A 23,686-nucleotide genomic window follows, 5' to 3' on the forward strand; every position below is an offset into this window, starting at 1 on the left:
CGACCAGTTGGAGAGAGAGAGAGAGAGAGAGAGAGAGAGAGAGAGAGAGAGAGAGAGAGAGATGCACAGCAACAACAGTATTGGCAATGGCAGTCAAGCAGGACCATGGCAGGAGGCTCCACCAGGATCAATAAGAACCTACGAGACGAGAAAGCACAAGAACTCCGGGAAAGAAGTGAAGTTAGTAACATGCATTAATGGAACATGAATGAGTGCAGAAAGAGAGAGGAAGAGAGGAGCTCAGTGCACCATGGGAAATCCCCCGATAGTCTAGGCCTATAGCAGCATAACTAAGGGATGGTTCAGGACTCACCTGATCCAGCCCTAACTATAAGCTTTATCAAAGAGGAACGTCTTAAGCCTACTCTTGAATGTGGTGAGGGTGTCTGCCTCCCGAACCACAACTGGAAGCTGGTTCCACAGGAGAGGAGCTTGGTAACTGAAGGCTCTGGCTCCTGTTCTACTTTTAGAGACTATAGGGACCACAAGTAGCCCAGCATTCAGAGAACGCAGTGTTCTAGAGGGGTAATAGGGTAGTATGAGCTCTTTAAGATATGAAGGGGCCTGACCATGAAGAGCTTTATAGGTGAGGAGGAGGATTTTAAATTCTATTCTACATTTTACAGGGAGCCAATGCAGAGAAGCTAGTACAGGAGAGATGTGATCTCTTTTTCTAGTTCCTGTCAGTACTCATGCTGCAGCGTTCTGAATTAATTGGAGCGTCTTAATGGATTTATTAGGGCAGATAAATAAATGATAATAAAGAGTTGCAGTAATCCAGCCTAGAAGTAACAAATGCATGGATTAGTTTTTCTGCATCTGTCTGTGATAGTATGTGTCTAATTTTTGTAATATTACGTAAATGAAAGAAGGCAGTCCTGGAGGTTTGCTTTATGTGGGATTTAAATGACATGTCCTGATCTAAGATAACTCCTGACTGTGGTGCTAGAGGCCAAGGTAATGCCATCTAGAGTAACTATATCTTTAGACAGTGAGTCTCTAAGATTGTTGGAGCCAAGAACAAGAATTTCGTTTTTAGTTTAACATCAGAAAATTGCTGCTCATCCAGGACTTTATGTCATTAAGACATGTTTATAATTTAGATAATTGATTAATTTCATCGGGCTTGATTGATAGATATAACTGCGTATCATCTGCATAACAGTGAAAGTTAATGGAGTAATTTCTAATAATGTTGCCTAAAGGGAGCATATATAAAGTAAATAGTATTGGTCCAAGTACAGAGCCTTGGTCCAAGTACTGGTAAGTAGTGCCTTTGTGGCACTATAGGTCCAGAAACACTGTTACAAACACTGAAACAACTGTTAACCAAGTGTGGAGTATGAGTCATCAAATGGGGTCTGCCTATTCCTGTTCTGATGGAAGGAAGTTGTAAGTCAACCTATTTGTCAGGAGTACACAGCACTAGTGATATGGGTAAAGAGGGCCAGCTGAGGAGGGAAAAAATGGTTGTGTGTGAAGAACATAAACTTGAAATAAACCCTGATAATAGTGATGGGATCAGTGTAATTTTTATGTGAGAGCTGAGGAATGCAATAAGGCGAGGGCATAATACCACCGCTCGGAGAGATGGCCTTGGATATGGGATATTCAAGCACATGGATGACTTGGCATTGGAGAAGACGTTGTCTCTGATATTACAGTATGGAAACAAGGGCTAATCCCGGCTGAGTGGAAGCATGCAGTGGTTGTTCCGATATTGAAACCTGGGAGTGCAACTGGCAGTCATAAATATAGTACAGACAGCACAGCAGTAATGAGATTGAGATAATGGGGGAAATGGTTACTGACCAGCTTGTGCTTAGACTAGAGCATAAAAAGCACTTTCCTCCATTTTGAAGGAGGGTTTAGAATGTGGTGACCAGACATCCTGGTTTGTCTGGGATTGTCCCAGTTTCAAGCTGGGTGTCCCAGGTCCCAACAAATATATTAAAATGTCCTGTTTTTTATTTTTTCAAATTCACTAACAAATTGTGACAATAATTAAAATAACAATTATTTTCAGCGCTTACATAGGCGTTTATCATGCGCCCCACTCATTATTAACTAACACAATATAAATGCATAAACAATGCTCTATGTTTTTGAACACTGATTTGTCTGATACATTTCAATCAATCATGTGTCAGGCTGTTGCTAGTGACGTTTGCCTGTATCTCTTTCTGACACAAGCTGTCAGTAAGCTTGCTAACAGTTAGCTGTGGTCATGTTGAAGCGATAGCTGGTATTTTCAAAAGAGCTCCAGGATGCTTACGCTTTAGTTTGTAAAGTATCCAGCAACAAAACTACTACATTCTGCACACACTGGAAGAGTACACCAACACAGCCTGGCTGGAGTGGGCTGTGCGGGCTTTGGTAGATGATGGAGCAATATAGAAGAGATGTTGGACGTTTGATGAAGCAGATGCAGAGTGCCTTGGATAAGGTGCAGGCTTGGGCTCATAAGTGGGGTTTTAGGTTGTTGGTAACAAAGACACAGAGTATGTAATCTTCGGCAGAAAGAAGAAACTAGATAGTCAGGGGCTTAAGGTATATAGAGAATCCATTGAAAGAGGGTCTTTAAGTTTTTATGGCTGGAGGAAAAACTGAGATATAAAGCACATGTGGTAAAAATGTGTGAGAAGGTCATAAATATTATAAGCAATGCCTGATTGGATGTTCCTGCGGGCAGCTAGGAATTAAATGCTGAGGATTTATAAGGCTATGGTAAGAGCAATCTTTGACTAGGGCTGCTTGGCATATCCTGTGTGTTGTTCTTTGGCTAAATCTACAGTGGCTAAATTGGATGTTGTTCAGGCCAGGGCTCTGGTGCTGTGCACTGGTGTATTCCGGGCTGGTGGTGGAGATGAAGGAGGTTACACTGAGGATGCAAAGTGCAAAATTAGCCCAAATTATTGGATAGTTAACAGGATTTGGATCAGCTCTTCCATCAATCTCTCTGCTAGCTATATAAATTCCATAAGAAAATACTCAAAGGAACTCTCAACCAAGCAAACCAACCCTGACGCCAGAGGGACACCTACAGCATCATACTTTGAAGCGGAGGGCCACTGACCAAGCTGCAGAATTTGACGACTTTGTGTGATTGATTGTAATGAAGCACAGGTGCAGACAGCAGTTTGTGTCCCTCAGTTATCATCAGTGAGCATAAGCATATAAATATGTATGTGTATTATGCAAGCAATACCACAGTCTACCACACAATAATCTATTGCAAGTAAATCCTGTAATGAAGATGTTACTTAAGTAAAAGTACAGAACAGAAAAGTACCCAGTGTTAATTACATTTTATTGTTGTAAATGGTAAAAGGTGGAGCTCATATGAACTATTTCATACACAGTTGGATAACGTAATCCACAACAATACATTGAAAGTAACATGTTTTATTTCCTGTTCTTGTTCTTTTAGAAAAGCAAAGACATGTTTGACATGTTCTCTTGTACATTTTTATGACCATGGTTTGTCATCAGAGCTATATAAAACCTTCACATGCAAAGACACACTGTAAACACAGAACATTCCAGAGGATAATGGTAATGGTAAATTGACCTGTGCTTGTATAGTGCCTTTCTAGTCTTCTAGAACTTCCGACCACTCAAAGCACTTTTACACTACGTGCCACATTCACCCTTTCATACACATTCACTCAGTGATGGCAAAGTCCATCGAACAGAAACTAATGCATTCATACACATTTACAAACCGATGCACGGCATCTGGAGCAATTTGGGGTTCAGTATCTTGCTCAAGGATGCTTCAACATGTGGTGGGAGGAGCTGGGGATTAAACCAACAACCTTACGACTAGTGGACGACACGCTCTTCCTCTGAGCCACAGCCGCCCCTGGCCCTGGTTAAATATAATTTCTGTCATTAATCTGACTGTTGAAACGGCTTACATTTGTGACACTGACATAGTCATCAGAGACAGAACTGTGGGGTATGTGCATGATTTAAAAATGTCATTTAAATCTATCTTTGAATGAATGAGGGAGGAATGAAGAGTCACAGGATAATCAGGATTCATAGTGGTGCATGTTTCAGACTGGGTAATGTTTTATGGGTCTTCTTTTGTGTGTGAACTTGGTCTAAATTCCTTTCCAAAGAGAGAATCCCCAAGGCCTGGCTCAGTCAGGATGTGGAGTGGATGCATGTTGGGATTTGTCCATGAGTTTCAGATGTGCCGTCCTGCAGCCTTCCTGTTTGAAAGATGCTACCTTCTAAAGTGTGCTGCATGCAAAACACTGACTTCATATGATGTTCTTGTTATTATATTTCCTTATTGATGACTTGAATTTGGTTTGCAATCTATGAACAAATTTTGGGACCTACAGTACACGTCTCACGTTATTTCATAACCACCTTCATCTTATAATGAATGTTGCATTTAAAATTCACATCAGTGTACATGTATGGACGATGACAATGAACGCTTTTGTTAGACAGAACTCTATGGGAATGCAAAGTGGTGCTGATATAACTGACCCTTCCCAACCCTTTTTGCTCTGTGCTTTATTAACAGTTGAACAAGCCTCAGTCAGAACCTCCAACTTTTGAAGATGGTTAAAAGATAAAAGGTGACAAATAGTTAGATCTTAAGTTCAACGATTGATCTAGATTAGCTAGCTAATCAGCTAACATTTTGTTAACATTAGCTAAAATCTGAATTCTTTTCAACATAGGCGAGCCTAGCACATAGCATATTACTTGCTCAACTGTTACTGGAGCACAGAGCAAAAAGGGCAGGGCTTAGGAAAGCTAAGTAGAGCAAAAATAAAGCAAAGCACTTAAGCTTAAAAAACCTAAGCAAGTCACAAAGGATGAGGGGCCAAAGGAAAAAAATAGAACTAAAGAAAATTCCTACAAACTCAGGACCCTTTTTCAATTGTGCAAGCACAACAACCAGGACAATGCTGTAGGTCTTGGGCACACGGACCATGTGGGCGTCTCTACCTGCTAAATGGCCCATGTGCAGCAGTGCAATGAGTAAAAGTGCTGGGTGTTTGTGCAGGGGCGTTTCCAGACTTTTTTTGAATGGGGTGGAACAATAAGGGCACTGACTTATGCAGGGGTGGCATGAAGCATGTGTCTAAGTTTTCTATCCGTCAATTTATACAAATTTATATTGCAAAACTGGTTAGGGAACCCAGTGTACCCACGATGTCAAGCAAGCATGACACCGTTGGTACCCCCAGTCTCCCTCACTGATAGATAGATAGATAGATAGATAGATAGATAGATCCACCATAATGCCTTTAAAAAATAAAACATTAATGCTGTAAAAAAAATTTAAAGTTGGAAAGGAAGCAGTCATGTACATGGTTAATGATAACTTATATCAGACTTATGTCTAATGCATGTAGAGGTGTGTGTGGTTATTTTGTAGTAGATTTGTGTCATGTGCAAGTACTGTAATCATGTGATGTTCTGTGGATAGAGGCTTCCCTCCAGCCTGTCTCTCTAGCTCTGTTAGAATATGTGGAATAAGTACATAAATTAAAAGCACAATCATCAGTGTTACTGTTTCTAATGAATATATTGTATGGGATTGAGATTTAATATACCATTTATATTATTTATAATTATTAGTATGTTTTCTTGCCAGATTTTCTCACAGAAAAAATTAAAAAGAAGCTCAAACTATCACTGAATCTCACAAGCCAACCATGGAGGGGGCCACACAAAGAGTAGCCTGTACATTTATGGGTATTTTTCCCAGTGTTACAGCTATTTTCTGTATTTTTAAAATAGAGAGAAGCCTGCGAGCTACTTCAGGCAGTCAACTTGAACTACGCTGCTATACACACATGACCTACCTCACTCCATAATCACTAACCAAGCACACCCTTCCAATCTGGCGGTCTATTTAAACTGCAAAATTTCTCAGCTCTCCCTCTGCTCTGTCAATGCTGCTGTTGACCTGTAAGCCCCACCACCACCCCAGCATCCACCTGTAGGCTCTGGCTAGGGTTTAAGGTATTTGCTCATCACTCCCCAATATCTCTATGTAAACATATCTGCGGGGAGTGATGAGGTCGACCTCATCTTTCCTCATCAAGCCTAGGCGCCAAAATCTAACTATGCTATACTGCTGTAATAAACATTTCAAACGTGAGTTGTCTGACTGAACTACATTACATTACAAAAATAGCCTGTGAATTTGCATGTCTAATTTAAAATTACTGCCTATTTAAAGAAAATTTCCTTTTGTCACACAAAAGGACAGTTAAAATACAATTGCAAATCTATAATACATCATACATTTCTAAAATTATGTTTACATATGTAACAAATAAATAAATAAATAAAACTAAAAAAGCAAACAATAACAGCACTCTTCTATAAATGTAAGACTCATTATTATTATTTGTATTATAGCAGTGTAAGTATAGGTGTAAATAACTTCAATTAAACATCAAAAAGGCAAGAAATAATGCAAGATTTTATATAAAATTAAAGCAAAACATTTTTTAGAGTGTAGTGTAGAGTTTGAATTCTAAGGTCTCTACAAACTTGATGTGCCTCCAAATTATGTGCATAGCTCAAGTCATAGCAACAGGTTGCAGATTACTACCACTAACAATTCTAGTGCTATTAGTAATTATAATGTGGCAAGTGGGGCAGCCTTGGTTGCAAAGAAGAGAGAGTGGGGGAGGCAGCCTGACGAGAAACCATCTGATTCCCATTAACCCCATTAAATGGAGATGTTGTTTTAATGGGTGGTGAGACCAAATGAAAGCAAGACAGATAGCAGACAGTGCATAAGTTTCGAATATTAATTCAATGAAACTGAAAGAGAACTGTAGCAGTGATCTGGGTTAGACTCTTCTCTGTTGTCACAAGCATTTAACTGTAAATGAAACCATGCAAGTAAGCAAAAGTTATTTATATTGTACTTCTCAAGACAGAAGTTACAAAATGCTTTACAGGAAAAAGGAGAAACAAGTAGATTTACAGTCTAAACATTTCAAATTCAAAACTTTTAGATTCAGATTCAATTTGAGCTGGCTCTAAAATATGCCCATTATGTGGCCCTGCTTTGCTCTATATTTGATTCTCACTTATGTATTCCTCCATGGTAAGTGAGAGGAGTAGGGTTGTTTTGACCCTTTCAGGATAGTATTGTCTGGTGGTAGGCTACATAGACACAAAACATAACTGAAATATGGTTAATGTTACAAACCTGAATAATTAACATAATTACAACATATTCATGGTGTGTAGGTGACCTGGCACTGTGCTGGGTGACTGTATGCACAGTGCTTATGTGTATGCATGTGTAGGTCCTCAATAGATTTGATGTTTGAAACAGCATCCAAACTATTTTTGTTACTTTATCTGACCAGTGACACAATTCTGTCTCCTGAATGTCGCAAATGTATGGCCAGTAAAGCTGGTAACCCTCTGAATCTGACACTGAGATTATTGGATTGTTGCTGAAAAACAGAAGTTCACCCTTCAAGTGTCTGCACTTTCACTGAAAAGCAGTGAAAAGATTAATGTCCTCAGATCTGAGGTAATCAGTTTTCACCAGACCAGGTGTTGAAACCCAGAAGACAGTAAACCCCAATCTTTGAAATTCCTGCTACATGATTTGTGTCTCACTTTTTAGAAACTGTTGATGGATGTCTGTGAGTCAAGTTATCAGGTCAGTCAGCTGTTCTCTCAGTTTTGACACTTTTCAGAAAAAAACTCAACTGTTTCTTATACCTTTGTACATATTGGAAGCAAATCATTCCCTCTTTGTGACAGTGGGGAATGAGGGCAGTGGGAGGGTTGCACATGGCTGGTTCACTGATACAGAGCACACGATCCACCTCTCTGAAGGACAAATGACTGCCAAACTCGCTTTCTTCTGCTACTTGATACTCACAGCAGTCACTGATGTTCTTAATGTTCTTGGTGTCCTGTAAATGTCAGGTCACTCCCTCTGTGTCTGTCCTTTTGAAACTCCTTTCAACTCATTTTTGTCTACCTCTTAAGCTCCCTCACAAATTCTCATTTCTGGTTGGTTTGACATATAAGCATAAGATAAGGGTTAAGGAGAGGGACAGCGATTCCTCTCCAGCGACAGAAGACTCAAACGGACAATTTTAGAAACAGTGTCCCTTCCAAATGTGATGCTGGATTTATGTTGCCTGAACTCAGACAAAGCAAGGTATCCATTAACTGAGGCGAGGCTGATCCACTTTGTTGAAATTCAGTGAATAATATATTCACCTATTAGGTAATTTTAATTTTTGACATATTTGTTAAAGCTGCATTTAGTGATTTATTGCCCAATTGGGGGCAGCAGAACAAACAAAAAACACAACATATTAACACTCTATTAACACTGTGAGACAGTGATTTGTGGTTAAAAGAAAGTTTGATACATGATGCAAGTCATATGCTTTGTATTTTACTGTATCTAATTTGAAGCTTTTCAAATTCCTCATCTAATCAAATTAGGTTCTAAGTTCAATTTAATTCTTAACCTTGGAAACACTAGACTGAAAGTGTAACTGGAAAATGCAAGTCTTACAAATGTGAGTCAAATGAGCTCAGGGTGAATAATTAGTTCAAAGTCTTACTAACTGAACATGGTCACATGTTCTCACTTTGATGAATCAGTTCTTCATTTCTGAAGTACAGCTGCAGCCTACATCTTCTGTTCCCACGAGTTACATGCTCCAAATGGGGAGGTCCTAAAATTGGACTCAAAAGAGTCAAATTTCATTTTATCCTGTTATCAAGTTACTTGCATCTGCTGCAGGCATCATTTCAACAGATAAGAGAACAGCAAACACTGACTAAAAGTGAGAAACTCCTGAAACCTTAATGTTTTGTGCATTAGGGTTGAGTGATATGTTAAAATGTTCCAAAAGGACTCGATTGATGATGTATTTGCACATGCATGTGTACAGTCCATCCCTGCTGTGTCTTTGTCGTCCCCGGGGACTGTAGTCCCTATTGTCAAACTTAAACCTCTAATTCACAGAGTTATATGTGAAAATATTCTGCCTCTACATCTGTTTTTCCTCTCATTCTTTCTTCAGCTCAGTGTGTGCACTGTGCTGCTGAACATTTGTTGCAGAGTAGGAGGGCTCATTTTTCAGAGCCAAGCATTAAATTAGCAAAATAAAATGACAGTAAAAATTGGCCAAAAGAAAAAACAACCACTTGCCAGTGGCCAATATATTCGTCCAGTCACTATTGTACATTTCTATCTACCAATTAGGAGGAAGGGGAGGGTATATATAAAAGCTTATAGTTAGGGCTGGCTCAGGTGAGTCCTGAACCATCCCTTAGTTATGCTGCTATAGGCCTAGACTATCGGGGGATTTCCCATGGTGCACTGAGCTCCTCTCTTCCTCTCTCTCTCTTTCTGCACTCATTCATGTCCCATTAATGCATGTTACTAACTCCACTTCTTCCCCGGAGTTCTTGTGCTTTCTCGTCTTGCAGGTTCTCATGGATCCTGGTGGAGCCTCCTGCCATGGTCCTGCTTGACTGGCATTGCTAATATCACTGATATTATTATTATTATTATTATTACTACAGTTACTATTATTACTATTGTCACTGCTCATTGTCCCCCATCGTTGCTGTTGTCATCGTCATCATCTTCTTCATGTTCATCATCATCAGTCACTACTATTAGTGTAGTTGTTGCTACTGTTGTTGCTGTGCGTCTGTCTGTCTGTCTGTCTGTCTGTCTGTCTGTCTGTCTGTCTGTCTGTCTGTCTCTCTCTCTCCCCAACTGGTCGAGGCAGACGACCACCCACCTAGAGCCAAAGGATCTGTCCTAGGTTTCTGCCTTTTAACAGGCAGTTTTTCCTTGCCCCCGTCGCCAAGTGCTTGCTCATGGTGGTACTGTTGGGTCTCTGTAAATAATGTTATAAGGAGTTCAGTCTAGACCTGCTTTATTTGAAAAGTGTCCTGAGATAACTTATTGTTGTTGCATTGCTGTTATGAATTGGCGCTATACAAATAAATTTGAATTGAATTGAATTATATGGTGATATGACATCTGGTCTCTTAGTAGGAGAAATAGAATTTCATATTCATATGTATGTTTTCATTAGTGTATAATTCCCTGAATATAGGAATTATTATTATTACCTGTTACCTTAGAATGACCTTTTATGTCCACAGATGCTGCTGTCGTAGTTTGTCCTTTGTGCTTGAAAAGGGAGGGTGAAGCGAGGGAGTTGTAAACTGTAACTACACCACTAGATGTCAGTAAATCTTACACACTGAATCTTTAGATTAGATAAAAGTGCATTGTGCAATGCTCTGCAAGATTTCAAACCCCTTCATGAACATGAGAATCCTAAATTCTGCCCCCTCTCTGACAAAGCGTGCATTGTTCCTTCAATTGTTCTTACACCAACAGTCACTGTATGTAAGGCCAAGAGATGTGGGTTGAGATTGTCTGGCCACCTTCTTACACTCTTTGATATTCAAATGATACATGGTGCTGCACAATTGGGGGGCTGCAACTGGGGGACCAAGTAGAAAACGAAAGGAATTTGTGTCACATGAACAGAGGGGCCCTGACATTTTACTGGGAGCGACAAGGAACAATATGAGCACGTTCGTTCAAATGTCACGGTAGCAGCGACGATGAGGGGAATGTGTGTGAAGTCTGGGACAGGCCCTGCCCAGCTGGATGTGGCGTGGTGCCAGGCCCACCTTTGATGACACAGAGTGGTACATCTCCTGACTCTGAGTCACGGGTATGTCACTGCCGCTAAGTCCAACATTGCTCTGGATGTGATTAGCATTTAGTGAGCCATGAAGAACGGACCCGAGGTAATAGCTGTATCCCTCTTTAGCAAGAGGCATTCAATGGAGCTTTGTAGGCTAGCAAGATATTGACAGAACACAATCACATTTTATACCTTCCTGAGAGTCCAGGACAATGGCAGGACGAATAGAAAACCACACTTGGCCAAGAGGGATCGACTTCCTCAACCAGAAAAAAAAATTTCAACATCGCCCTCCCTTTTCCTCATCAGCTCAAATACAGCTCGGCTCAAATTGAAGACGACATGAATGATTACATTCATCATATCCCACAATGAGCATTCATGCCCGCCCTATGACGTGATCTTCTCAGATTGCTGCGTGCCAGCAAGCGACGTGAGACTACTTCCCTATCAGAGCTCTGCCAACCAGAGCCCAGGCTGGCACCCCCCTCCCTCCTCACCACCCTTCTCCCCTTCCCCCTCTCCGGTGGCCTACGTGCGGACTGGCAGCATCTCAGCTTCAGTCTCTCTCTCCTCTCTATTGGATGTGCAACCCTCCACCCCCGCCCCCCCTCACTGTGTGAGTTAACATCACCCCATATTACCCGTTTTTCACCGTCACAGTCTTCAATTGCATTACAAATTCACACACAAAACGGTGTCTGCAGTACACGCTCACACACACATTGTTGGAGAGCTCCAGCCACATTAATGGAAATTGTATGCAGGCTGCGTCACTGGCAGCAGAATAGTCTCAAGGTTTTTTTAGAGTACCCATTCAAATGTGTTTGAAAACAGTGCAGCTTCCCCCGAGGATTCAGCCCGTACTTCTTTTCCTTGGGATGTGTTTTCTCATCAGTCCACCTTAATTTCCTTTTCTACTTAGCAGAAATTATTAATATTAATCTGTATTTGATTTCATGTTTGTTAAATTTTTATGGTGTAAAGGCCATTAGTTCCCCCTAGTTCTAATATGGATGTGTTTCTATATGGATTTTGTTTCTTATAACTGCTGTTTTATTGTTCTCCTGGCACGAGCAAACACACAATAATAATACTAATACTGAATCTACTGCTCTCTCTACTACTACTAATATCATCAATAATGTGTTTATTCTTTTTTGTTTACTTAATATGGCTCTTTTCTTCTATTATCTAATTATACACAACTATAGAGAGACACTTGGCAACCAGCTCCATGTTCCAATTCATGTGCTTATCTACAATCCAAGACCAAATAATAACAGGTGTTACATGCTCCTCAAAGCAAAGTATTTGAACCTTCATTTTTCTTGAAGGAAGTTTATTCTGCTTTGCCTATAACAGACAGTGAAAACTATCTCAAAGTAAAATTGGCAGTTTTAAAGGTGTATGAGCTTGTACCTTACCTTAGTTTACTGGCAGAAATTCAGGGGGGCACAAAAATATGGAAAACAGAGTTAAGTAGAGTTTTCATGTGATCGGTCTACTCTTTTTGGTTGATGGAGGCTGGCCTCTGAGGTGCAGACTTTTGATGAGGTGTGTGAGCTAGTGTTGCTAGATCAGTTTAAAGAAATTCTTCCTGAGCGTATGGCTACCTATTTGAGTGAAAGAAATGCTAAAAACTTTGTTTGAACTTCGTCAGTGATTGGAGAGGAATATGCCTTGAAGTATGGGGTGGGGGTGATTCTATACATAGAGAGAGTGTGGTTGGTGGTCATCAGAAAAGTTCAGGAAGTGGGCTTCCCTTTTTCAGATCAGATAACAGTGGTGGCAAGTTGAATGCAAGTCGCACTTGTAACTATTGCCTAGGAAAGGGTCATTGAAAAGCTGAGTGTCCAGTGCTGAAAGCAAAGCACAAGTCCAAATTCTGTAACCACCCTGTAAAACCTGCAGCCCTTATTGCCCCAGCACTGTGTGAGAAGGCTGAGATGTTCATGCTTCCCTGACGGCAGGGCATGTCCTCACTTCTGTGGGATCTCCTGTGCTTTCCCCTGGAGAATCCTCCCAGATGGACATGTCCAAAGAAGTTGATCCAGGTTTCAAGCCATATGTAACTAGTGGGCTAGTAAGCTTTTTTTGCAAACATAAACAATACATGAACAGACAATGCCAGGGGACAGACAGAAATCATGAATTAGATAAATAAATTATACAAGGTAAATAAAGAGTAACTTTTGATTGCTTTCTTATTTTTACAGTATGGGAGCACTTTAATGTATGGATAGATTCGACCAACAACAGGATCCAGTGGTAGTACAGTCAGTTCAGATATAACTGAGTTTCTAAGAAGCATTACGACACCAGAAGAATTGCATCAAAAACTAAACTTTTGGTTTAGGTACCATACCTGTAGTGTGACATTAACATACCACTAGAATTTATTAGCTGATTAACCAGATAAATTCTGTGCTCAAACCAGTTTTCCAAGAATAATGTGTTTGTTTATATGTATGAAAAATTATGCTTATAAATAAAAGACCAAGAACTGACTATAATTTTCACTGTTCCACCATCACTAACCTGCGTATACTTATATATACCAAGAAAGGAGCATTTGTTTGTGAAAGTTTGACAATTGTAAGGGGAGTTTTTCAAAATTGTAGCTGCAAAGTCAATAAACACATTTTCACCTTCCTTAGTGTGTGGACTCTCAGTTGTTGCAGTCCATGAGTCAGTTTTGTAACAACTGTCATACTGATGGCACCTTAGATTGCATATGTACTGGTAATATTGTTTCATTTTTCTGAAACTCTTAACTGGTTATATTTTTACATTGTTTCACTGATTACGGAGACGACGCCGAGGGTGTCACCCAGTGTGTCACAGACTATATCAGGTTCTGTGAGGACAGCTTTATTCCCACGAGGAGGATTTGCTGTTTCCCCAACAACAAGCCCTGGATCAACAGGGACATCAAAGCCCTGTTAAACAGGAAGAAGATGGCTTTCATGGCCCGGATAAACGAGGCCAGAGGTCCCAACGACGTCAACCCACGGGTCCTGAAGGTGTGCGAGGACCGTCTAGCAGGAGTATTCCAGCATCTTTTTGACCTCTACCTGAGGTTGAATAAGGTGCTGAAGATCTGGAAGACTTCTTGCTTAGTTCTTGTTCCCAAAAAAGGACGTCCCAGCGTTCTCAATGACTTCAGGCCTGTAGCCTTGATGTCACATGTCAGCACTGCAGTCCCCTGGTACACAGCTGCCTGGACCCACTGCAGTTTGCATACCCTGTTGCAATTAGGGTAGAGAGATTACCTCACCACACTGAGGCCCTCTACAGGAAAGGACAGAGGCTGTTCTTTCTGAGGAGGCTCAGGTCATTCAATGTGTGCACTCGGCTACTACGTATGTTCTACCATCCTGTAGTGTCATCTTCTTTGCTGTGGTGTGTTGGGGAGGAGGCATTGTAACTAGGGGTGCCAACAAGCTGAGCAAACTGGTGAGGAAGGCCAGCTCGGTGGTGGGGATGGAGCTGGACAGTGTGGAGGCTGTGACTGAAAAGAGGATGAGAGGGAAGCTGAAAGCCATCATGGACAACCCCTCTCATCCTCTACACTGAGCTCAGGCAGCTTTTTCAGCCACAGACTGACCCAGCCCCAAGCCTCAAAGCGGTTTGGAGGCTCATTTGTACCATCGGCCATCAGACTCTACAATGTCACAGCACCTAGTAACCTCCAACCCCCTCTACTTTTTGCACAACTATTTATATTTAAGTTGCACATGTACAGTTTAGTCTTTTAGTCAAAGCTGCTCAAAAATTTCTCCTACGGGGATCAATAAAGGTACATCTTATCTTATCTTGTATAATCTTTCTAAAACACACACCACTGAAAGTCATTACTGACTATAATGTTCATTGTTTGTCCATCACTGACTTGTATATACTTTCTATATACTTAAATATTTGCTTATATATATATATATATACATATACATATATGCTTTTAACACTCCCCCAGATGCAAATTCAAAAGATGCACAACAGAATAATTTCCTGGGTGTATACAGTACATCAATGTATATATGTATATAAATAACTGTATATATTGATTGATTTGAGTATATTTATTTGTATGTTATTCCATGTGTGTAGTATGAAGGAACCTTCATTTTGATTAATTGAAATGAATTCCTATATGTATTTCTAATATTATTTTGGTGCATTTATTGTCATGGTCATTCTGGTTTCTGATGGTAATGTGTGTCATGTCTGTGGGTCTTCATAAACCCTGTGACTGATTCCGGCTGAGCAACCTTAGCCTGCCTGCAGCTGGGGGCTCTCTCAGCAGGAGGAAGAAAGACTTGTTTAAAAAAAATCTCTCTCTGGAGCCTTGAGCTTTGGCTTGAATATCAGTAGTCTGGGGAGATTTTTGGCCTCCCTGACAGGTTTATTGCATGTATGTGGAGGGAGCAGACTGGATGTGCTTCTAGTACCAGTGTGAGTTTGTGTTCACATTTGTATGACAGTTATCACAGGGAGAGATTTATTAGGATATCATTAGGGCTTTTTGTGAACCCGACAGCGTCAATTAATATCCCAGTGTGCCAGAAGACAGATATTCAACACTGTGTATGCAGGCTGTAAAAAAACTGATTTGTAACACTGGGTTTGTTCTTGGTGTGCATACACTCATTCCTTTGTCAGGATGGAGGGAGCTGTGTCTGGTTACTGGGCTGCTATTATCAAGTAGAGCCCTTTCCTTTGTTTCTTATGTACAAAATTGATTAAAAAAAAAATAAAAAAAAAACAATGCCCATGACCATTTTACCTGGAAAGGATATTTTAATAAAAATTTGCTAAACATTTGGAAACATTTTTAAACCACTGTCCAGCTGTAGGTGTCTCAGTGCTTTTCCAGGTAGTTGCAATACAGTGTTTAGCCTGAAGTGACCATATTTATTTATTATTTTTTATACTCTTTATTTGTACCAGTCTTAATTCAGGTGGAGATAGTCCAAGGACAAATACCTGAGGGCAGACAGGAAACTAATAATAATAATAATATCAGATATCATTTATTTGACCTTTCCCAAGAATGTTTGCATTTTTGGGCAGCTCCAAAAGCAGTGGAATAATATGCCTCCATCAAGGCCACATTTAATTTATAAATCAGGATTATTATAATCAAAGCAATGTAACAGTGAGGGAGTTTGCATGTGTGCATGATTCAGTTCAATTTTATCAGTTTGAATCTGGTGTTGATAGTCTGGCTTTGTGCATCTTGGCAAACTCTTTTCCAGTCATCCTCAGAGACTTCTTTACATACTGGGGATGTACTGGGGCGATTGATTTGCACCTCAATAATAATAAAATAGAAGATAGAAGAGAAGATACGGTTACTGTTTGGGAATTTATTTTAAACAACTAAGTATATCCATAGTTTCCTAATAAGATTATTATCAAGATCATGATAGATTATTTTATAGGGACTTTATTTACTTTCTGGGGATTTTATTTTGAAAAATAGGTGCATCCCTTAACAAGCCACTGGTGTCTTTATTTTGAAAGGGTCCAAAAAAGGTTGCCATGGTAATGGTACCTGATCTGTGTTTTAGATTTTAGCTGAGGCACACCTCTCATGATTATGCTTCTAGCACCCAGGCCGTAACTCCCATCACCAAAATGGGGATATTTTCAGCAGCCTGTATTATAAGACAAAGGACACAAAAATGAGAAAGACACTGTGACAAAAGTGAGCTGGGATGGTGCATCAGCATGGGCTGATATGTGGGATTTGCTGATGGAGAACTGAAGCCTTTATATCCATCTAAGCTCTCTTCACAGCCCGCAAAAACAGTCCTTTTACCTTGCAGAACACAGGGGTTGCAGGTCTATTGCTGGTCTACTGCTGCCTCAATTAGTTTGTTTGTTTTGTGTGATTTATTTGGTCGGTTTTACTGCCTTTAGCTGGTTTAAGTCATACTTATCAGATTGTTCTCAGTTTGTACACGTTAACGAAGAATCTTCCATAAATACTAAAGTTAGTCATGGAGTTCCACAAGGTTCTGTACTTGGACCAATTCTATTCACTTTAAATATGCTTCCCTTAGGCAATATTATAAGGAATCACTCCGTTATGCAGATGATACCCAGTTATACCTGTCAATCAAACCCAATGAAATAAATCAGTTATTTAAGTTAAAAACATGTCTTAAGGACATAAACACATGGATGAGTGGCAATCTTCTGATGCTAAACTCAGAAAAGAGACTCACTGTCTAAAGATGTAGTTACTCTAGATGGTATTACCTTGGCCTCTAGCACCACTGTCAGGAATCTTGGAGTTATCTTGATCAGGACAGTCATTTAATCCCACATAAAGCAGACCTCCAACTGCATTTTTCATTTACGCAATATTACAAAAATTAGACACATCCTGTCACAGACGGATGCAGAAAAACTAATCTATGCATTTGTTACTTCTAGGCTGGATTACTGCAACTCCTTATTATCAGGCTGCCCCAATAAGTCCATTAAGACATACAATTAATTCAGATCGCTGCAGCACGAGTACTGACAGGAACTAGGAAAAGAGATCATATCTCTCCTGTAGCTTCTCTGCACTGGCTCCCTGTAAAATTCAGAATAGAATTTAAAATCCTCCTCACCTACAAAGCTCTTCATGGTCAGGCCCCTTCATATCTTAAAGAGCTCATAGCACCCTATTACCCCACTAGAACACTACGTTCTCTGAATGCAGGGCTACTCGTGGTTCCTATAGTCTCTAAAAGTAGAACAGGAGCCAGAGCCTTCAGCTACCAAGCTCCTCTCCTGTGGAACCAACTTCCAGTTTCAGTTGTCTGTCTGTCTGTCTGTCTGTCGTCTGTCTGTCCTACTGACGATTGCACATGCTCTGCAGAGAATCACAAAGAAAGAGTGCAACATAAAAGTGTAAAGAGACTGTCCCTACCTTATCCCCAAACCAAAGTCTGAACACTGATTTATCAATAATGTGAGGTCATTTATTACTATAAACAGTGAAAAGGAAAAAAAAAATTTGAAGCAATGACTTTAGGGTGAACCAATGCCAATAACACATAAAAAGGGAACTAAAACAAAACAAAAAGCATTTACTAATCGTCCTTAAGGTAAAGCAAAACAATGCAAAAAGAAATAACAAGGAAATATGTTTTTAAAAAATTGAGACATCCCTTCATCTGGAGCTTCTCATGAAGCAACATCAGTTTCTGATAGTACCAGCACAGCTGGATCATCGTTGGTGAGCTAGTTGAGCAGCCAGTATCTGTCGTTACAGTTACATTTTTGAGCTCCCTTGAAGAAATCCAACAAGGGACTTGATGAGACACACTTAAACCACTAGTATCTGATGAATTAACAAAAAAACACAAATGTCACAAAGGCTTATGTACTGAGCTCATAATAAATAGTTGTGATCACTTACAGTAAGCAAGAGAAATCTTTACTAAAAAAGCAGGTCCATGGAGAATGGTGATAGCACGATATTGCACTGATTATTACAAGTGCAGGTGCTTGTGCTCTTGAGCAAAACAGCCAAAAAAACAGAACTTGCTACCAGGCCTACTTAGCTGTATTCCTCTTCCTGCCATAAAACACATTATTTCACTCTATAACATGTAAAAAAATAAAATAAAATGGCAGGCAAATATATATGGTTTAAATCAATGACAATTTGGTTCTTGAAATAACAAGCTACACAACATGTGGCAGCCACATGACTGCTTGTAAGGTTATTACAGTTATAGCGTGACAGTTCGAAACAATTTAATAAATCACAGAATGCTGTACAATAGTATGATAAAATATTGTTGTTACACACATGCAAGGAGGGTGCAATTTATGTCATAACAAAACGGGCTGTGGGTGACAGGAACTTACACTTTTACTTTTTCTCTGCCATTTTGTTGAAATATGCCAGATGTAGGGGCGGATTATTTAAATGCTATGCAGCCAGCTGTTCAGTCTGCCAGGAAGGCTGCTCTTGTGTATCCTTGCTCGAACTGTACCTCCTCAGAGATCAATCACTTCTTGGTGCAGAAATAAGCGCTTTGGGGCAGCCTGCAAGATGGTAGTGTAAAAAAAAAGACTTGGGAGGTACCACAGGACTAAATTGAGGAAGGATCAAAGTGCACTGGGCGTGTAGTTCCCCACCTCTCTAATGCCCTAAAGAATGGGCGTCATCACACCCTGATTGGCCGAGAGCACGGACGTAATTTGGGGATGGGACACAGGGGACATGTCCCCTGCACTTTTTCAAAAGGCCGTTTTGGTCCCCTGCAGTTTTTACCGTACAAAAACAATGTTACGATATAGTAAACAGAGAGGCGTCAAGCACTAGGACCAAGCGGAAAACGGCCGCTCAAGCTGAAGCCTGTTTCCCTTAGTTTAGACCGCCCACAAGCTCCTCGATTGGCTCTGCCGTTTCTGTGTGATTGTCACTCCATCTTGCTTGCACACCGGTACTGCTATGTAAATGAGGTCTGTTTACTATATATTCCAAAAATAAGCGTAAAATTGGTGGTACTGAGTTGGAGTGAAGTTGACTAACAAGGTGATAATGTTTTGCTACATGCTTTCAACCAGTCAAACCAAAAAAGGGAACAGTAAACTTAAAAGTAGCAATAGAAAACTAGAAGAACTACTAGAAAACACAGTGAACTGAAAGAGTTAGAGTTTTATTAAAAATACTTGTGTCCCCCCCACCTCTGAAATCAAAATTTCGTCCTTGGCCGAGAGGGTAATGCGCCACGCAGCCTGTGCAACAGGTGATCTAAATAATCCTCTAACCAATCCAGAGGAGTGTTTACGCTAAAATTAATGGAAAAAGGAAAATTTACCATTTACCGTCCATTACCATTAAAAAAAAATAGCAACACTGCACCAGGCTCAGGAGCTGCAAGGATGGATGTGCTGCAGAGAAGAGCTTTGGCACACTCTAAAGCGTTTTGACATGCAGGTGAGCAGACAAACGGTTTAGTAACACTATTCAAACTAGTGAGTGGGGCAACAAGATCTGCAAAATTTCTGCAGAATCCAAGATAACAGCCAGCCATTCCTAAGAAACAACGCTCACAGTTTTAGTTAGGCATGGTGAAATCTAGGATGGCCTGGATTTTTGCAGTGAGTGGGCAGATTGCAAAGAAAAATCATAAATGTGCACAAAAAGTATTAGGCAGATGGGTTCAGTAGTGTGAGAGATTAGCTGCAGACAGATATCCACTGGGACAAACATACACACAAGTGTGTGTCAAATGTATGATCATATAGGTTGTGCTGTTGCCACGTCACGTGCTGTCGTAACACGTGCGGACAACAACATTGGAGCCCAATGGACAATGTACACTCAAGTTATAGCAAACTCGTGTTTGACGCCACGCCACAGACACGCCCACTCACCACATTCATCACACATCATCAACAATGTGTTTTGCATTTTATAAGTAAATTCCAGCTGGATCTGATCATCCTGCTAGGAGTAGAACATGAAAGTATAAAACGTGATATTTCCTGTTGCCACTAGGTGGCGCTCTCACTATTACTGAATATTATCACACAGACGTGTTCAGGGCGGGACTCTTATCAAACATCTTAAGTTTCATTGAGATTGGATCATGTACGCAGAAGTTATGACAACTTCCTTTTACATGGCGAATCATCGAAATTGGACGCCACGCCACGGACATGCCGTTTGACGGAATGTCGTAAATAGCACAACTTTAAATCATGAATGTCTTTAGATTGCGCTGATTACATTTGAAGTTTATCCGATATATTCCCTAGGAGGAGTTCATTCGTTCGTTCGACTTCTTCTTTGGTTTGGACTCCTGCAATTCACTATTATGAAGCGCCTCAAAGAATGCCTGGCAGTTTTTATCTGACGGTCTGATATCAGGACAACCAGGACCTTGATTTTGACGGCTTGAACATGGCTCTTGTTTATGAGAGAAACTGATGTTGCAGATCTCTTCATATGGGACCCCTCTGACAGAGTTCATACTTGTCTGAGCCCAAGCACAGGGCTTCTCCGTGCAAGCCTGTCCGTTTTTAATATCAGCAGCAGCCAACACAGAGTAAAGAAGAGCTGCTGCATGAGAGCAGACCTCTCCTAGGCCTGCCTTACAGGTGCAATGAGCCATAAGTATTGTCCCGTCCTCTTGGACTGTGATCCAGGGATGTGTTGGGGTCACAGAAAGGTTTTGTGAATGCTTCACCTTAAGTTTGGAACACAAATTGCGAATTATAAGTTTAGCAATATAGCCAGACCAATGATGTTTAAATTAAACACAGCATTATCTAAGACTCCTAGCTATTTTCTACATTAAATATGTCTTCGCTAACAAACGTAAGGTCAGTTTTAAAAAACTAAATACCATTGGCAATTGTTAATTATTATCCTAGCATTGACCTAGTACTAGCTTTACCACCTAGCACCACCTAGCAAGTTAGTATCATAGCCTAGTAAAGTTAAGTAAACACATGTCTTACCTTTCCTGTAAATAAGAACAGCTTCTTCATCTCCGGATGATAAACTCGAGGATCATTCACCCATCCTGATTTAAAATACATGTACGCTTCAGTGCTCTTATATGCCTTGAGGGACGCCCCGGTGTATGGAGAAGGATTGTGGACGAGGTAGATGTAAATGTCGCCAAAAGACATGTTCAGCAAGTTAACGACAGATTTCAGCGGGGTCTGTAGTTGATTCAGAAGTAAATACGGATCAAAACCTGAAATAAATTTTTTTTTGGCATAACGTTGCTTTTCTTTATCAGAGAGATGAGAGATCATCTGACTAACGTTAGCAGGGCCCGTTTCTTTGACGTTATCGGTAGCCAGTTCCCCTAGAATCGGTTGGTGGCGCTGTGGTCCTAAAGATGGCGGCCACAAAAAAAAGGTCACGTGATTGATACCCATGTAAAGGGCGTCCCAGCGGTCGCTGGCTCGGTCCCTAATGATGACAGTGGCATTTTTTGCAAAATAACTCAAAATGCAGTGTTCCAAATTATTATGCAAAAAAGAGTTTCAAAACACTCCATAGTTCCTAAAAAGATTTTTTGCCCCTTAATGCCCATAGCAGCAAAGGCCTCAGTGGTATTTGTTGCAGCACGGGATGGTGCGTTGTCTTACATGAAAAAGATTTTACTCCGGAGGGCCTGGTTCTGGTGGGCAGTTAGGAACTCCAAAGGGGCCTACCAACTCACTTCCCATTATTCCAGTCCAAAACTCCACCACCTCCTTGCTGACGTCACAGCATGGTTGGGACATGGTGGCCATCCAGAACTCCATCCATCTGGACCATCCAGTGTAGCACGGCATTCATCAGTGAATAAAACTGTTAGACAATTAGTCTTCAAGTATTTCTGAGCCCACTGCAATCATGTCTCCTTGTGGGCATTGTTTAAGGGTGGCCAAAATAGAGGCACCAGCAGCTTCAAATACCTTTTTTACTACTCATCAGTGGCTTTTTCACAGCTGCTCTCTTAATACCAGGAATTAGCCTTACAGAAACTTTCCTTAACACGCCTTTATCTGAACGAACCCGTCTGCGCTCTGAATCAGACACAAATCTTTTCACAGGACGATGATCTCTCTTAATGTTTCGTAAAATATCCAGTGGTTTCATACCTATTGAAATATACTGCACTATTTCACCCATATTGCATGAAACCTGTGACTTGCTTAATAATGTGGAACAACATCCTTAGGTAGTTTCCCATTAATTAGGCTCACCTGGCAAACTAATTAAGACAAACCTGTCTGAGATTGATGTCAGTGATCTAAACAGACATGGGAAGCAGCACAATTGAAAACTTTCATTGAAAAACAAAAAATCTAATGTTTTTGTAATTGATATCATATTTGCATAATAATTTGGAACACGGTGTAGTACAATCAAGTGCAAATTTATATTTACTATTTCTGATTGAAAGCCAGTTGGTTAAGTAGTATTCAAGAGTTTCTGTTTTACTCTGTTCTAGGCTGGGCCCTAGGCAAGATCTCAAAATGCTGTTGTTGCCTGCTTCAGGTGTTCATCAGCCATCTGTGAACACCAGACCAAAATTGCTCACAGCATCCAACAGGAAGGGGTTAAAGGTCATCGACTAGAAGTCGGTGGACGGAGATCAAGGAGGATGTTCACGTCCAACAAAAGATCGTCTTTCAACACAAACAGGCTCTCCCCCCATATGGTAAATGGACTGTACTTATAAAGCACCTTTCTAGTCTTCCGACCCCTCAACCCACATTCACACACATTCATACAGTGATGACAAAGGCTATCACAAAGTAATTAATTCATATACATTCATACACCAATGCACAGTATCTTGTTTAGGGACACTTTGACATGCAGCAGGAGGAGCCAGAGATTGAACCACCAACCCTCAGATTAGTGGACAACCTGCTCTACCTTCTGAGCCACTGCTGCCCCTAACCTACCTATTTAGACCACCTGTTGTGAACTGAGATTTTTTCCACATACCAATCCCAAGGTTATGAATGAACTTTTATACATGTTTGAGCTGGTGAAGGTTCATATTCTGGCTCTTTTTGATGTATTTGCCCATAGGGATGGCCTTCAGCTATCATTATCCCAACTTAATGTGTGTAGTGCAACATATATCTATGAGCAGAGGTGGATGGGCATCCATTTCCTGACTTAACATTGGTGGAAACATACTGGTCCAGTGAAAAAGGCTTTTCTGGGAGAATCATGACCAGATGCTGCAGCTTTTTTAAATTTGTTTTGATGACTTTTCCCTCGTGTTTCCTCTCTGTAACACCAGCCTCTCTTTCTTGCCAGGGCCTTTTGATATAGGAGAATAACAGGGTGGAGCTAGGTGAATTGCCTATTGAAATTTATGGCAGTCATTATTTTTCCCATGTGTAAATGAAGAGGATTGGAAACGCCTGTTTCGTGGCAGCTTTATGTCTTCCAACATCCTCTGGGAGAGATACTAACAACACTTTGG

General features: G+C 40.5%; 1 long non-coding RNA gene across 1 annotated transcript in view; it reads right to left on the reverse strand.

Moving 5' to 3' along the window:
• The window catches only part of LOC127367493 (uncharacterized), a 53,092-nt gene extending 35,608 nt beyond the window's left edge, over positions 1–17,484 (reverse strand). Inside the window, exon 1 of the long non-coding RNA XR_007885491.1 lies at positions 17,406–17,484. This is a non-coding gene — a long non-coding RNA (uncharacterized LOC127367493). The remainder of the gene's footprint in view (positions 1–17,405) is intronic.
• Positions 17,485–23,686: the final 6,202 nt, after the last annotated feature.

This window comes from Dicentrarchus labrax, unplaced genomic scaffold (assembly GCF_905237075.1).
Source record: "Dicentrarchus labrax unplaced genomic scaffold, dlabrax2021, whole genome shotgun sequence".
NCBI classification, from domain to species: domain Eukaryota; kingdom Metazoa; phylum Chordata; class Actinopteri; family Moronidae; genus Dicentrarchus; species Dicentrarchus labrax.